This window comes from Ambystoma mexicanum, chromosome 6p (genome assembly GCF_040938575.1).
Source record: "Ambystoma mexicanum isolate Mex_15411 chromosome 6p, UKY_AmexF1_1, whole genome shotgun sequence".
NCBI classification, from domain to species: Eukaryota; Metazoa; Chordata; class Amphibia; order Caudata; family Ambystomatidae; genus Ambystoma; species Ambystoma mexicanum.
This window is the reverse complement of record NC_090935.1, coordinates 1470881831-1470897176: the sequence shown is the minus strand read 5'-3', so window position 1 is coordinate 1470897176 and position 15346 is coordinate 1470881831. Positions and strand designations below refer to the sequence as shown.

The 15346-nt window shown below is 46.1% G+C and overlaps 1 protein-coding gene across 10 annotated transcripts in view; it reads right to left on the bottom strand.

Annotated features, from left to right (window-relative positions):
- Positions 1-15346, bottom strand: part of PPEF2 (protein phosphatase with EF-hand domain 2) — a 703213-nt gene that overhangs the window by 61753 nt on the left and 626114 nt on the right. The gene's annotated exons all lie outside the window — the stretch shown is intronic.

Here is a 15346-nt window from a genome sequence, read left to right as displayed (position 1 = left end):
CGTGGTTCATGCTATCTATCACGTGGTGGAGTCTACACCGAGTCCATGAAGTGTTCCTACCTGGTACGTATCCCGTTTGATCTGGGTGCACCAGCGTGGCTATGACCTGCTTAAGTCAGTTTGCTAGGGCAGAAGTCAGGATTTTGGAGTCCTGATTGATTAGGGAAATCGGTCTATAAGAGAGGCATTCGAGAGGCAGCTTCACTGGTTTCAGTATGGGTATGATGACCGATTCTGACAGGCTCTGTGGCAACCGTCCCTTCTCATATGCTTCCTGAAACATCTCTAACAGCTTTGTGGCCAGGGTATCTTTATATTTCTTATCTAATTCCCCGGGTAACCCGTCCGGACCCAGGGCTTTGCCTCTTAAGAGGTTATAACTGCAGTCAGCTCCTCAAGTGTGAGGGGTGCATCCAGGGTCTGTGCCTGTTCCTCCGATAGCCTGGGGAGAGGTATCTCCCCTAAAGCATCAGTTATGTCTTAGCCCCCAACTACTTGTTTCCTGGAATACAGTTCTGCGAGAACACCCAATTAATCCCATCCTGGGTCCTCACTTCCTCCCCTCGTTCATCCCTGATAGCAGTTACTGGTTTGCGCCTGTTCTCCTGTTTAGTGAGCCAGGCCAGGAGCCTGCCGGTCTTGTCCCCTGCAGCATGTATTCTCTGCATATAATTCCCATAATCCAATTTGCCCAGTTTCTCCCATATCAAGCTACACTGCAACCGCAGCACTATAAGCTCCTGTGGCTCCCTCCCCCCCTGCTTGTGCTTCTGCCCGTTCTATCTCCTTTTCCACTTCTCCCAGTTCAGACAGAATGGATCCTCTGAGTCCGCCCGCCTTTCCTATTGCCGCTCTTCTAACCACCACTTTGAAGGCTTCCCAGACCATGCCAATGCTATCCACGCTCCCCACATTGTGATCAAAATAATCCTCTATTGTCTCCTTGATATGTTCTTGGAAAACCTCAGCTGTCAGCGCCTCCGCCCTCAAACACAAAGTGTGTATGGCGGCACCACTACATATGTATGTCCATGTCGCTACTATCGAGGAATGGTCGGATAACGTCCTTGCCTTGATGTCTATCCCTGTATCCAGGTAGTCAATGCGGGTGTGTATGCCGTGTGGGGCGCTATGTTTGTATCCCCTGGTGTTAGCGTGTACCTTCCTCCAGACGTCTTCCAATTCCAGCTGGTCTAGAGTCTTTTGCATGGCCCTGGCCGGCAGAGCCGGTTTTGTCTGCTTACTGTCGGATCTGTCCACCTGCAGATTCAGCCTACATTTGAAATCTCCTGCCCATATGAATGACGCTCCTCTGTAAGGGGCCGGCTGGGGTGCAATCCTCCGAAAGAACTGTTGCCTCATGGTTGGGCACGTACGTGTTAATCAGGCATACCACCTTGTTCTCCAACATTCCATGTACAATCACCATTCTGCCTTCCCTGTCTCTCTCTTGTTTTATTAACTGGAAGGGGACTCCCAAAACTACCCATATCAGGAATCCCCTGGCATAGTTCAAGTATGTCTATCCATACAATTGTCCTCCCCATTTCTTAGCTATCTTGATTTGCTTGTCCTCCGTTAGATGCATTTCTTGCAACATAGCAATTTGTACCTTTTCCTTGTTCAGCCAGGTGTAGACCGTTAGTCTCTTGACGTAGGCATTGAATCCCCTAACATTCCAAGTGGCTATAACCGCTCTCTCATGGCCCATCTAGTTGAATTGTTGTGTGGCCCGTCTATTCCCATAGGCCTGACTAACTGCTGGTGGCATTTTGACTCTCCGGCCACTGATTCTGCAACTTTGTGCCACGTCTACCACGTATGGGTCCATTGCAAATGCGTCGCCTCATTGTTCCTTGATGGCCATCGTCGGGATTTGTGTCTGTTTGCTTGCTGTATACTCTTCGTTCCAGCTGCTTGGTGCTTCCTCCTCCACTCATGCCTTCACTCCTCCTACCTAACCACTCTCCAACCTTAACTGTTAAACACCCAGCCTCCCTCCCCCCGCTCGGGCTCTCCTGCTTCTCTTGCTTCGCCCACCGAGGTGGGTCCGGCCCGTAGCAGCGTGGTGCCTGAAAACTGGCATCCTAACTAACCAACAAGTCTTGGGGTTGCGTGTCCTGTCACCCTACGAGGCAATACCATCCCTCGTTGCTCCTTTATATGTGTTCCATCTGGTTTATGCGTTGCTCATCATGTAGGAACCATCTCTTCCACGGCAGTCTCATTCTCACCGCCACATGGGTGGGTTGGCGTCGTTATTGGCATTCGGGGATCTCCCTTGCGGGATGCCCTGTTGTCCATCCATGTTTGGGCCTCTTCCGCCATCTCGAAGAAATGTGACCTACCCTCTCGTATCACCTTGAGTTTCGCCGGGTATAACAACATGTAACGTATGCCCGCTGCTTTGAGGCGTTCCTTGGTGGGGCCAAATTGTGCACGTTGCCTCTGTACCAGGATTGTGTAATCCGGGTAAATCGTTATCCTGGAGGAGTTCCTGGTTATCGACCCCCCCCTTCCCTAGAGAACGCCAGCATTTTCTCCCGGTCCTTGACATTCATGATCCTTGCAATCATTGATCTCGGAGGGTGGGGGGGATGGGGGCTCCCGGTTGGGACCTACAGATCTGGGCCCTATGTGCTCTCTCTACTGCGAAGCCTTGGGATAGTACCCCTGCCCGATCTCCTGGAGCAGGTGGTTTTCTACGTAGTTCATAGGGTCTTGTCCCTCCTCTCCCTCTGGTAATCCAACTATACAGATGTTGTTCCTTCTAGCCCTTCCTTCTGCATCTTCCGCCCTCTGTTCTAGGACCTTGACTCTCCGCAGCACGTCTGACATTTGAGTCTGGGTTGCTGCCATGTCTGTGGTATTTTGCTACCCCTGTTGCTCCGCCGTACTTATACGGTCTGCCAGGGCCTTTACGTCCTGCCGAAGGAGGCTCACGTCCACCATCACGGTGTCCATTTTGTTCCCTATGGATGTCTTTAAGGCTGCTAAAGCTGTGCCCACCTTACACTCCAAAGACGCCTACAGGGCCATTATAGCTTCCAATATCGGGCTCTCGCCTTCCTCCTGCAGTGCTGCATTGGACGTGGCCATGGTTGTTTCCAACGGTATGGTTTGGCTCTTGTTCGATTTCCTAGTGAAGGGATCAATGCTTGTTTGCTTGCCTTTGCTCCCTTTCGCTTTGCCTGGCATTTCTTCTTGGGACAGGTTGTATATCCACCTGTCCTGCGGCCTTCTCCGACACTCAATTTGTCCTGAGCAAGTTCTTGCAGTGTACGTCGTCCTCGCTTCCTATAGCGTGATTTCTCACTCGGCCTTGGTTTCAACCCTACATCACCAGAACCACTTTGTGCCTGGGCCTTTCATTCCCCTATGTTGTCCAGCAAGTGGGCTGCATCCTCCCACGTCGATTAATCACTGTCAATTTGATTTAGTCGGGCGGTGCTGGTCTTGCCCGTGGTGCTGTCCTGTTTCCGTATTCGGGTGGGCTGTGTCCTCCCACGTGTCTGCCAATAGTTTACACTGGACTGTTCCCTTTTATTGCTCTGGCCTCCGCTCTGTAGTGCCCCGTGGTATGGCTGGGCTCCCTGCTGTCTTATATGTTGTCTGTTTCCCAGCACTCTTCTAACCCTGTCTCACGGACTGGGTGGGGGTCCCAAATGGCCACCTGCGTCCCAATGTGGCCTTCCCCCTGATCTGCTTCAATAGTGTAGTTCCTCTGGGGCAGCTGATCTCCCGAATTATTAGAAGAACTGCAAGGCCCCTCGTCTCTCGCCTGCCTTGTGGGGTCCTCTTCAATCCTGTCCCCTTTCTCCACCACCCCACCTCGCCTCAGTATGTGTTCCCCTTAATGGCCACATCTGCCATTGTGTGTGCCGATCTGGGTGCTGGCCCATGGTCTCCTCACTGCTCTCTGTCTATCGGGGACCGCCGCCCCCCCGACACCGGTGCTGCTGTAACCCTTGTCTAGGTCTGAGTTAGAGGGGTCGGAGGGTGGGGGACCTGCACTCACCAGGTAATGCCGTGGTGTGCTCCTCCTGACATCCCTGTGAGTCCGCCACTTATTTGCTCCCTGTTTCACCCAGGCACCCATTGTTCTCTGGGTAGGGGTCCCTCCTGTATGTTATTGCCTTGCGCCCTGGGCCGGGCTGTCCTCTGTGGCCCTCGGTCCCCTGATGGTCACCGGCCGTGGAAGTCACAGTCAGCGGAGTGTTCCTTGCCGCTCTTCGGTGGGTTATGGTGCGCGCCCTCTCAACAGGCGCACCTCGGCGGACGTCGGGCCCTCTCATGCAAACTCGGAGTTGTGGAGGTCCGGGCAGCCCCACCCCGCGCCCTGCCTCGGCGCCTTCAGATCTTCCTGCGGCCTGTTTCTCTACGGTGGTGTGGGGGCTGCCTTGCCCTCTGTTACTCTGAGTTTCACATATCTGCTCTCCTGGCCTTCGGATGCCTCTGCACCTCTTTGTCCGATCTTGCTGCCGTTTGTCGACCAGATTTCAGGATCACAGGACGGATCACTCGGGAGCTCCTGGAAGTCGCTCACACTCACATGGCCGCCAAGCCACGCCCCGCTGTATCGTTTCTTAAAACAAATTGACTTATTAACTTAATGAATTTGGAAGGTTGCTTGATGTGTTGTATTTTATGTGATTTCAAAGGGTTTCGAGTTTTGTGTCGGGACAAACTGGTCCCCTGCGCAACCATTCAGTCTAGGGCAAGCCTGGCACATGGTTTGTCTGGGAACCAAACTCCAGGGTTCCTGAGAGGTTAGGTAATAGGTGGGGTGACAAATCCTCGTTAGTTGTGGGTGCTGGCAGTTAGTTGGTGGTCCAATAGTTGATACTTTCGATAGTTATTCACAGTTCAGTCTTGAGTTGTTGTTGTACATTGTATTTTATTGTTCAGATACAACAATTGTGGCAACTTGTGCCATAGTGGTGAAACAAAAAAAAGCTGACGCGCATTTCGACCGTAGTCTTTATCAAGGCTGTGGTGGGTGAGGGCTTGGGAGTGATAGGTGTTGGAGAGTGAGTGGTGCAGTGGCATATTCCGTTTTGAGAACATTGGTGGAGGCAACATTATAAAGTCAATCCTGGTGTGTCACAGTAATGCATAGGCGATGACAGGTTAATTCATAAGTTGATCAGCATGACATGTGGTGACTGGTAAGTAGTGGTGATTTGTAATCAACAGGAAGGCATGTTAATATTATGAGTCATCAAAGATAAATAGTAAGGCATATTCGTTAGACATTAATTAGTCCAGGCAGACACAGTACCAAGTAGGGAAGAACGAGGGGAAGAAAAAGGAATTGAGAGAGAGAGTTAGTGCAGGGTTGTGGCCCATTGAGTTAGTGCAGGAAAATTCACAAGTTTGGGCCAAAGGGACGGTGCTTACCAAAAAAAAGGTTGAGCTGGCTCGTGATGGAGCACGTAGGAGAGTCACCCTGAATAGGGTGCTGGGTTGAGGCTTAAGGGCTCATCTGGAAGAAAAATATTGGTGGGGCTGTGGTTAAGCAATTGTCAGTTACCCCTGGATAGGGTAGCGTGTGGCAGCTGGTGAGCTCATGTGCAGGAGCAGGCAGGGCTGTTGTTGAGCGTGCTTATTGACAGGGAGAGGGTGGAAGAGGTGGGGCCTGTGTAGGTTAATGGCGATGAGCTAGGTGGCTCCTTAATAGTTGGGTGAGGCGGCGGGGTGAAGGCGGTGGCCCGCCCATGAGAGGTTCCCGGGGGGGGGCCAGGGTTGGTGGCCGAGTGCTGAGGGGCGTGCGAGGGTTAGGCCATGATAGAGTGTATGGTCGGGAGGCCCCGCGGGGACAGGAGAGGTGGTGTCCCCGGTAGAGAAAACATAGCTAGGCGGTGCTGAACGTGTCTCTGGAGGGGGGGGGGGTATGTCGAGATGCAGTGCCAGCGGTCGGGGTGGTCATGTTGTACAGAGAAGGTTTGCTGCTGGCATGTCGTGGGGGGTTGCGCGGGCCGAGGCGGATTCGCGAGAAGCCGGTGTAGTGGTCGTGTGTTGGGGCCGTGCGGCAGATGAGGCTGAATCATGCGTGGGGAAAAATTGTGTGATGTGGTCCGTGTGCTAGTAAGAGTTGAGAGCGAGGGGTCGTGAGGCAAGGGAGGCGTGCCTATGTGACAGCTTGTCGGGCCAGGGGCTTGGCTGGAAAAAGATTGAAGATGCGTACCTATGACTGAATGTCAGCGTGCACACCGAATGGTTCCAGTCAGGAAGTGTGTGCTCCCCTCTGGGATAAGACATCTGCTTCCTGATTGGAGAAAGGGAACTCAGATCTGATCGGATGACGGTCCGTGATGCCTGAGCAGACACATCGTGCTCTTATATTTTGTGTGTTTATAGAAACAAGTTAATGAATTATACATTTGTGTTAACGTTTTATGGTAAACCATATAACACATTAAAAAAAGAAATTACAAATAAAACCTAGAGAGATTTTATATAAGGAACCCTGTCCAACCAAACCAAATCTTTTGGTGATCTGTTTGATTTAATATCTTCCCATTATTAATTAGGTGGGCAGACTAAGTAGATCCTTAGTATGTTTAATAACTAATAATTTAATTAACTCCACTATAGCCAACTAACGCGGGGTGATTTCGTTAAATATGAAATCAACAACATTGCTTCCAGTGGGAATAAAAATATAGTCTGTTAAGTAATTGGGTACTCCGATTTCTCATTTCTAACCCGACAATTCCCTCAACGGAAGGGGGTACTTGGCAAAATTAAATTCCTAACTATTTACCATTTCTCAGACCCTGCCTTTATGTTATACAGTTATAAAATAACCTTTAACATACTCCAAATTTCATACAGAGGAAAGAAGAAAAGGAGAGAAAAAAATAAATCATATTACATATATTTAAAAAACATTCATATCTATATAAACCTTTACTTAATAAAAACACACTTCATATACCCTTTAAAACACTAAGATTCATCCAATTCTTCCTTAGAAATGTACAAATACAGCTAAAATGTATCACATTTTCTTTACAAATTCATAAATACAAAGGATGTGCAAATGAAAGCAACAATACATTTATAAAAGACAATCCATGTTATCATGCCAGTTTCAGATAAGTCCAACTGTAAGAAATTTTAAAAACCTGTAACCGCCAACACGATTGGGGTCGTGTGCACTGCCAAACAGTAATTCCAGAAAGCTTCCTGATCACCCAGGCCAAACAAACTCTTGCATCTTTTAAAATATATTGCTTTCTTCCCTTGCAGTGCAGTTCATGATGTTATTAAGTAGCTCAAGGTCTCTCTTTGGCCAATATATTTACAGATCCTACAATACACTTGCTTCATCTGAATTAACCCATATCTGAATGTAAATTGACTATCTGGGTTTTTGTGTGCTGGGGCAGTGAAGTCCCTGATTTGAAAAGCACACTCTACAGAGAGTGAGAGAGGGACTCCTGATAGAAGAGAGATTGCTCATTGCATATGGATGAAGGAAGAAGGGTTCTATATAAAAAAATAAGTGCTTAATTCTAAAAGGTTTGCTGTGCCATTACACTGACCGCATTGACAATTGCGCAGGGAGATTAAATAAAGAGTGCTGCGCCTGTCAACATTTATTTTACCATTGACACGTGCTACATGTGATTTACGTTAAACCTTATGGAAAGGATTGGCAAGTTTATGATCTTGTCATTTTTCAAGGTTGCTGCATCATTGTTGACATTAATAGGTTTTTGTGTATGACAGAAGGATTGAACTGTTTATTTCACCCGTGTTTTATTTACATGTTACGCGAAAGTGAAAACGCACATGTGGTGTATTTTTAGATCTTTTCTTAATTTCTATTCCCAAAAGTTAGTTCTTGGCATTGAAGCTTTGTTTTGCGCCACATAGAAAGTTGAGTATCGTGTGATGTTGTGTAAATATACATTTTCCTGATTAATAAACATATATTCTTTCTATACGCCGGCCTGGCTCTTGGCTTCCCTATTGCTAAGGCGTGAGGGATCTAAGTGGTTCTGTATAAATCACAGACAGGAATACAGTGTACATAAAAGGAATGTTAGTGTGGCACTTTTGATTGGGGAGGGAAGGAATTCCCTGCATTGATTCTTGCTGCATAAATATCTCCAATAATTAACAATAAATCTGTCCTGGATTGGCCCCCATGGAAGTTTGAGTACAAAAAATAGTGACGCAACTGCCCAATATATAATCACCAAACATCCACCACACTAATCTCCCTCAATAATCAAGCACACTCGATAGAGTTCTTATAGTCAATACTGGAGGGGGCCAAGGTGGGGCTTATCTTTATGCGGGTCAAGCACCAGATTAAAATCCCTCCCCCACCCCCATTATTGTATAGTCCTCACTGAAGGAACCAGCCTGTAAAGTGATTAATTTTAGAAATTAATCCTGGCCGCTATTTGGAGCGTAGATGGACATGAATTTAAATACTAGCTCAAATAGGGATCCCTTGTAATTATAATTGTTTATTTGTACTTCGCTTATACACAAGTGAAGTGCTTCAAAGCGCTTCAAGGCAGTAAAGGAGCAAGGCAATACAGTAGTCATTCTTAGGCCTTGAGGTTTCCAAATGATCTAACTAAAATGTATTTATTTATTGTGCATTTGTAAGGTGCTTATACAACAAGTACATTGTATTTCAAAGCACTCACAGGGCAACAGGGAGGGAACATGGGAGTAAAATCCGATATAACACTGTAAGATAGAGGTGGACCTACTAGGCCTTGTGAGCATTCAGAACATGCAACTGCAGAGAGAGAGAAGCGGTGGGGGAGTAGGGAGTAAGTGCTAGGTGTATCAAGTGAGAAGTGCTAGGGAGTGAGCAGCTGTAAGTGCCTAGGTGGAGTCGTATACCACCAATAAATAGGTAAGTGCAGGCCTCTTTGTGGTACAGGCCAGTGGGTGCGAGGCAAAGTGCTGGGAGGGCAGAGGGTGTAGGTGATTGGTCAGCTTTGAGATTTAGCAGATGGGGAGGAAGGGAAGGAGGAGGTGAAAAGGAACATCTTGAGGAGCTTCCGGAATTTGGGGAGATCCGGCTCAAGATGGAGAGAAAGGAGGAGGCTGTTCCATGGTAGGGAGCCTGATGAGGAAAGATATCAGCCACCAGCTTGCCGTTTAGCAAAGCGTTTGACACACAGAGAGTTGGTGCCAGAGGAACGTAAAGATCTAGAGGGAGAGTACTTAGTAACAGCAAGTTGCAAATAGCGTGGTCCCAGACAGCCTTGTGGATGATGCAGAGAGATTGCAATTTGATCCTTGCACCACCCGGGATCCAGTGGAGAGTTTTTAGCACTGGAGAGATGCAGTCCCTGGGCTTGACGCCAAGGATAGGTCTCTCAGCCCTATTCTGGATTTGCTGGAGGGGTTGTAGCGAGGAGGAGGGTAGATTAAGTAAAAGGCTATTGCAGTCATCTAGCCTAGAGAGAATCAGAGCTCTTGAGACATTGAGCTTCTGGGGAAAATTGAGAAAAGGAAGAATTCCTTTGAGGAGGTGGAGTTGAAAGTGCGACTTGTTGGCAGTGGCCTGGATGTGAGGGATAAGGGGAGAGAGGAGTAAAAAATGACTCCCAGGTTTCTGGCTTCAGATGGAGGAGAATGGGGAAAACCCATGGAAGATGGCCAGAGTGAGGGAGAGAAAGAGGGATTAGGAGTCTAACGTGAGGACTCTCCTAACTTTAACCTTAGTAATTGGGATTTCCAGGCTCAGTAGTACTGCCCCACCCCTTTTCTTCTCCACAATACATGCAAAATACCTTCTATTATACAATCTATTTACCAGTCGGTGTTCATCCTTTCTTAATAGATGTCTCTTGCAAGCACACTGTTCCTGTGGATGACTAACAATCTTCGCATGATGGATTTCCTCTTCATTGGTGATTTCAGACCCTGTATATTCCATGGGATCACTCCTTTACACTCTCCCCATCCCCAAAGGTAGACATAGCCCTATGTGTAATCTATTTTGCCTATCTCCATGATCCATATTATAAGTAAAGATATGGATCTGCAGTCCCAATTGTCTATCACAACATCCAGTATCATGCAGTGTTACTTAACTGAAAAATCAACATAACATATCCCTTTCCCTTTCCGGCTCACCCCAATTTCCCTCACAACCCCCTGACTCTCTTAGCCAGAGGTAGGGGTCCCATCCATCAGGGCTCCCCAACACAGAAGGATCACGGTCCATTGATCCTTACCATTTTTGAATTATCTCCCCACCATGCTATCATCTCTGCATAGTAAAACTCCCCTCGACCAGTCCCCACCGCCAGGGTTCTTATCAACAGAAAAAGCAACAAAGACCAAAAAGCAAAAGGAGTCCAAACTCTTCACCTAGGTTTATCTCCCCCATCTTTGCGGCTTGGCCTTTTGGGCCTCCTTCGTCTCCCAACTCGTGACCAAGAAACGGAAGGACCACTCAGGCGAGCCTGGGACTCAACTCTCTCCTCCCGATTCTTATCCTACCCTACCTCCAGATTCAACAACCGTTTGCCCACCTTCATGGACTTTATCACCCACGTTGTCCCATTCATTGAGAAAAGTAAAGTCGGAGGGAATCCCCATCTGTATGCAATTTTCCTTTCTAGAAGCCACTCAGTCATTGGCCTCAGGGCCCTCCTCTTTGCCAAGGTGGTCGCCACAAGGTCCTGATAAAAGGAGATTGTAGCATCCCTAAAGTGTGTCAAAGATGTTTCTGTCACCGCCTTCATAATTCGATCCTTCACTGAGTAAAAGTGGACTCTGGCCAATACATCTGGAGGGCCCCTCGGCTGCAGTTGAGATTTAGGCAGAGTCCGATGGACCCTATCCAGTTCCATGTCTGCTTCATCCGACATACCCAGGAGGTGACAAAAAAGAACCCAGTCAAATTCCCAACGGTCATCATCAGAGAACTGCGTTAGAATTCCTTGAATGCAAACATTATATTCCTAGAGTGATTTTCATTCCAATGAGCAACTCTTGCCATTCTAGAGGACTGTCGGGTAGACTCCTCGAATAGACCCTCTCAGATTGCCCCTTATAATCATGCAATTAGGAACAATTAACCCAGGCTCGGAGGAATTGGTACATTCTATCTAAAAGATTTCAGATGAAAACTACAAAGTAGCGTTGGTGTTTTTTGGTTCCTATAAAGTGTTCTAGCCAATTTTCCATCCTCCACTCTTATCAGATGATCAAGAAAAGGTATTTCAATTACACTACTTGTTGACACATTTTAAATTTTGGTTTCAGCCATTAATCCACTGTAGGAAGTTTCTTAATTCAACCAACTCACCAGACCCTACAATCAAAATATTGCCTATGCATCTTTTATATATCTTCAATGTTGAAACCTGTGGCATTTGCTTTCCATTTAAGGCTTTACACCTGTAATGCCACATCTTGAGAAATATTCATGCATAGTGACTCCATATCTAATGTCCCCAATAAGTCCCTGTTCTTATTAGTAACATCCATCTGTAAAGCAGATAACATCTCTTGAATCTGCAAAGAAAGGTAAAGGTTTAATCAGAAAGCCACATTATTTAAATACAGGTTTAAAAATCAAATTACAAGCAGCCGCATTGGGTCTGCAAGGTGGCTTAACACAATATTTGTGAATTTTCGGTATAATTTAAAAATAATACGAGGATTTTTTTAATGAAATAATGCATGTTCAAACATGTTTGTGGAGGTAATCTCTCTTGTAATTCTATCAATTTCTTGTTTAACTGAAACAGTGCAATCACCTCCAAATAACCTATAATGTGGTGAATTACTCAACAGTCTCATGGCCTCTGTATCTTACTTGTCAATATCCAACAAAACTATCCCTCCACCTTCATCAGCACTTCTCATGGTTATATTATCTGTCTTCAAAGGCTATATGGCTATTTCTTCTTTTGGTGAGGAGTCAACACCTCTTTTGGTCTTGAACAAACCGATGGAACAAGAACTGATTTTGGACTAAAGGGTATCATTTTGTTTCTCAAAATAAAATGTGTATCCGCTTTTTATGGTGAGAGCAGAAGAATCACAACCAATATAATCAAACCCCTTAAACAGTAGCTCCTCAAATACCTGTGCCCCACCCCAACCCCTCCCCATTCTAGGTACAGTGTCTCATAACACCAAAGAGCGATCTTAAAACAATTCTAGGCATCAGGATTTTCTCCCATATTTGACAAAGAAAAGGAGCTACCACTCCTCTATGCTGCATCTGGACTCATCAACCAGGTACATGAGGTATTCTATGGAATCAATATCACGCCTTCTGCATTCATCCCCTTTTCATAGGGACCACAGCCTTTTCCATTGCTGTGCGACACAACCTCTAGCTGCTATCAACATGGTGCTTATCCGCAGTAATATCAGCAAGGGAGAGAATGTCCTTTGAATTTTACCCAACTCTTCTCCAGAAAATAACATTCCTCCAGAACTGCTGTATCTTCTCACATATGCACCAAATGTGCCAGAGGTCTGCCACTCTATGATCACACTTCCAACAGCTAAGGTTCACTCTGAGGAACATCTTTGCTAGCTTATTAGGGCGGGAATGCCAACTATGCAAAAGTTGAATCACCTGCAGGGACGCCATAGCTTGCGATACATTTCGGCACATTGTAAACCAGAGTGGGTCTGAGATTTCCATGTCTGGGTCCCTTCCCCAACCTGGCCTAGCCCTCAACTCCCGCAGCGGTTCGGTCAGTAGCAATTCCTTGTAAATGCTGTACACCAGGTCCCTAGTTTCCCCCCTCTGAAGCAGGACATGCTCAAAAGTCATCAACGGTTATCACCCCATTTTGACTCAGAGGGCTCGCTTCGGCTGTATGTAGCAGAATACCAAAACGGTTCTTATCTGTAGATGTTCCTCCAACTGCTCTAAGGAGAGAACCTTTCCCCCATACAACAACTGCCCTGCCTTCTCCAGATCAGCTTCATATCAACTTTGGAACCCCAGTGGTTCATTGATAAGATCTTGCAATGAAGAGAGGCCCATATGCAAATCAGTGGAAATGGCCAAGAAGTATGCCAACGTGTGTGTCTCCCTTCCTTCCATATACTCAACAGTATTGATACGACAGGATGCTTGCTTGGGGATTCTTCTCTGTGGGACCCACAATCAATCTCCCAGGGAAACCAAGCCCAGGACAGTGTTTTCCAGGTCCACCCATTGTTTGGACGTAAGTGGACTGAGGTGGTACACCATTACTCAAAGTTGTGCCACCTTGTGTACAGTGACAGGTCGAGGCATCACACCCCTCCTCTCTCGCTAGGGAGGTCGCGCGTGCTATGGGCAATTCTGTGGTCTATGTTGGAAGCTTGGGAATGTCCGCCTGACTTATTATCGGCAATTAAGGCCCTTTATACATTGACTAAGATACAGATTAGACTAAATGTCCAGGGTCTTCTGACTGAGGACATTTCCACTTATAAAGGATTGAAACAGGGTTGCCCTTTGGCCCCAATCTTATTTAATCTGTTCCTATCAGACTTGCACAAGACTTTGGACCGTGCGCATGCTTTCCCCCTAAACTTAACGGTCAGGACCTGGCATGGATTCTCTAGGCTGACGATCACGTCCTGATCGATCCGACTCCTATAGGTCTGCAACGAAGGCTAACTAGCCTACAAGAATATGTGATTGAAAACAGTTTGAATATAAATGCTGAAAAGACAAACATCTTGATTCTACGCTCAATGAGAGGTAATCAAAAGCCTCCCTTCAGATGGTTTTTAGGTTGAGATGAATTAACCCAAGTAAATAATACAACTTACTTAGGAACATGTATAAATTGTAGTATCAGCGATAACCCTAGACAGTTGGACTTAAGAACTAAGATTAAAATTTTGACTGCTCAGGGTATGTTGATAGATAAAACCTATGGGAAATTATCTGTCTGTCCTGTGCTTTCTTTTTATAAATCTAAAGTGATCCTAATCCTAACCTATGGAGCAGAGGCGTTTCTATCTTCCCCATGAAAACTCTGGCCTTCTTTGGAGGGTTGATTTTGGAAGAGAGGTTTCTGCTTTCTGAGGAGAGTCCCCACATCTCTCAAAAGACACGAACTTGGTCTAATTTCAATCTATGCAGTAACGGTGTGGAATGCCCTCCCCTTATATCCGAAATCTATTATGCTTGAAACACTGCTCCCTTATCAGATATTAATTGCTGACAATGTGAAGGGAGGCTTCTCACTCTTGGAGCAATAGAAATCAAAATGTTTGCTTATCTTGAACTATTTGGAAACCACACAGGAAACGTTGAAGACAAATCCAGGGTTAGTTAAGAGAAAGTTATGGCAACAAGAATGGATTTTGATAGATCTATCCAGAAATAAACATAAGCTACATGCAAATTTAAGAAAAGAAGTCGGGGCATACAAATCTTTGCCCACATACGTAACCAAATTCCCAAGTTCTTCATACCGGTATCAGTTCTTGAGATTTCGCATAAGCATATATCCCACAATGCAAATCTTAATGGCTCATAAGCATGGTGTTTTAGATCTAGAATGCAGGTTTTGTGGAGCAGAGGGTAAAGTTGAAATATTTAAATACATTCTTCTGTTTTGTACCAGTTGGACCATGCTAAGAAGTAGATTGTTGGGAAACCTCATTGAATCCTACACGGCTGAAGAATGGTGGTCTTTGTTTTTACTAGCAGAACATGTTAAACTAATATTTGGAATGAAAACATTTTTAAATGAAGTTTTTAATCAAAATAGTATGAATTAAATTGGTCATAGACGCAAAATATGACAAGGATTTTATAGGATTTGTAGCTTAATTGAGAGGTGGGTGTGTATTTTTGGGAATCTATTGATGTTGATGATATTTCATTGTTTTGATGAGGATTTTATAGAAAAAGGTTTGTAATAAACCAGATTTCATAATAAATAAAAACTAAACTATAGGCAATTCTGCGACGAGCGCCCTTCCAGAGGAATCTCACAAGTGCCTGCGTGACCCTTTGGAGAAAGGTGTCGGGCACAACTCTGGGTACCATCTGGAATAGTAATAAGAACATAGGGAGGAGAGTCATTTTGATACAATTCAGCCTAGTCATCTGGGATAACTGCTTTCTAGCCCACCTCTCCAGAACCTGTTCAACCTTAGCCCAGAGTCGGAGATATCTGGGTACTGTGACGAATTGAAGGTATTCGTGCCGTCTTCCCAAAGGGTAGGCTAGGGAGTTGAGCCCGCTCCACAAGACCCTCCTTAGGGTTCTGGGCAAGTAGGACCTCACTAGGAGAGACTTCCCCTTACGGGACAACAACTCCCATTCCTATGAGGAGCTCCCTAAGCCACACAGCATTTTAGCATACATGGGAATATCTGC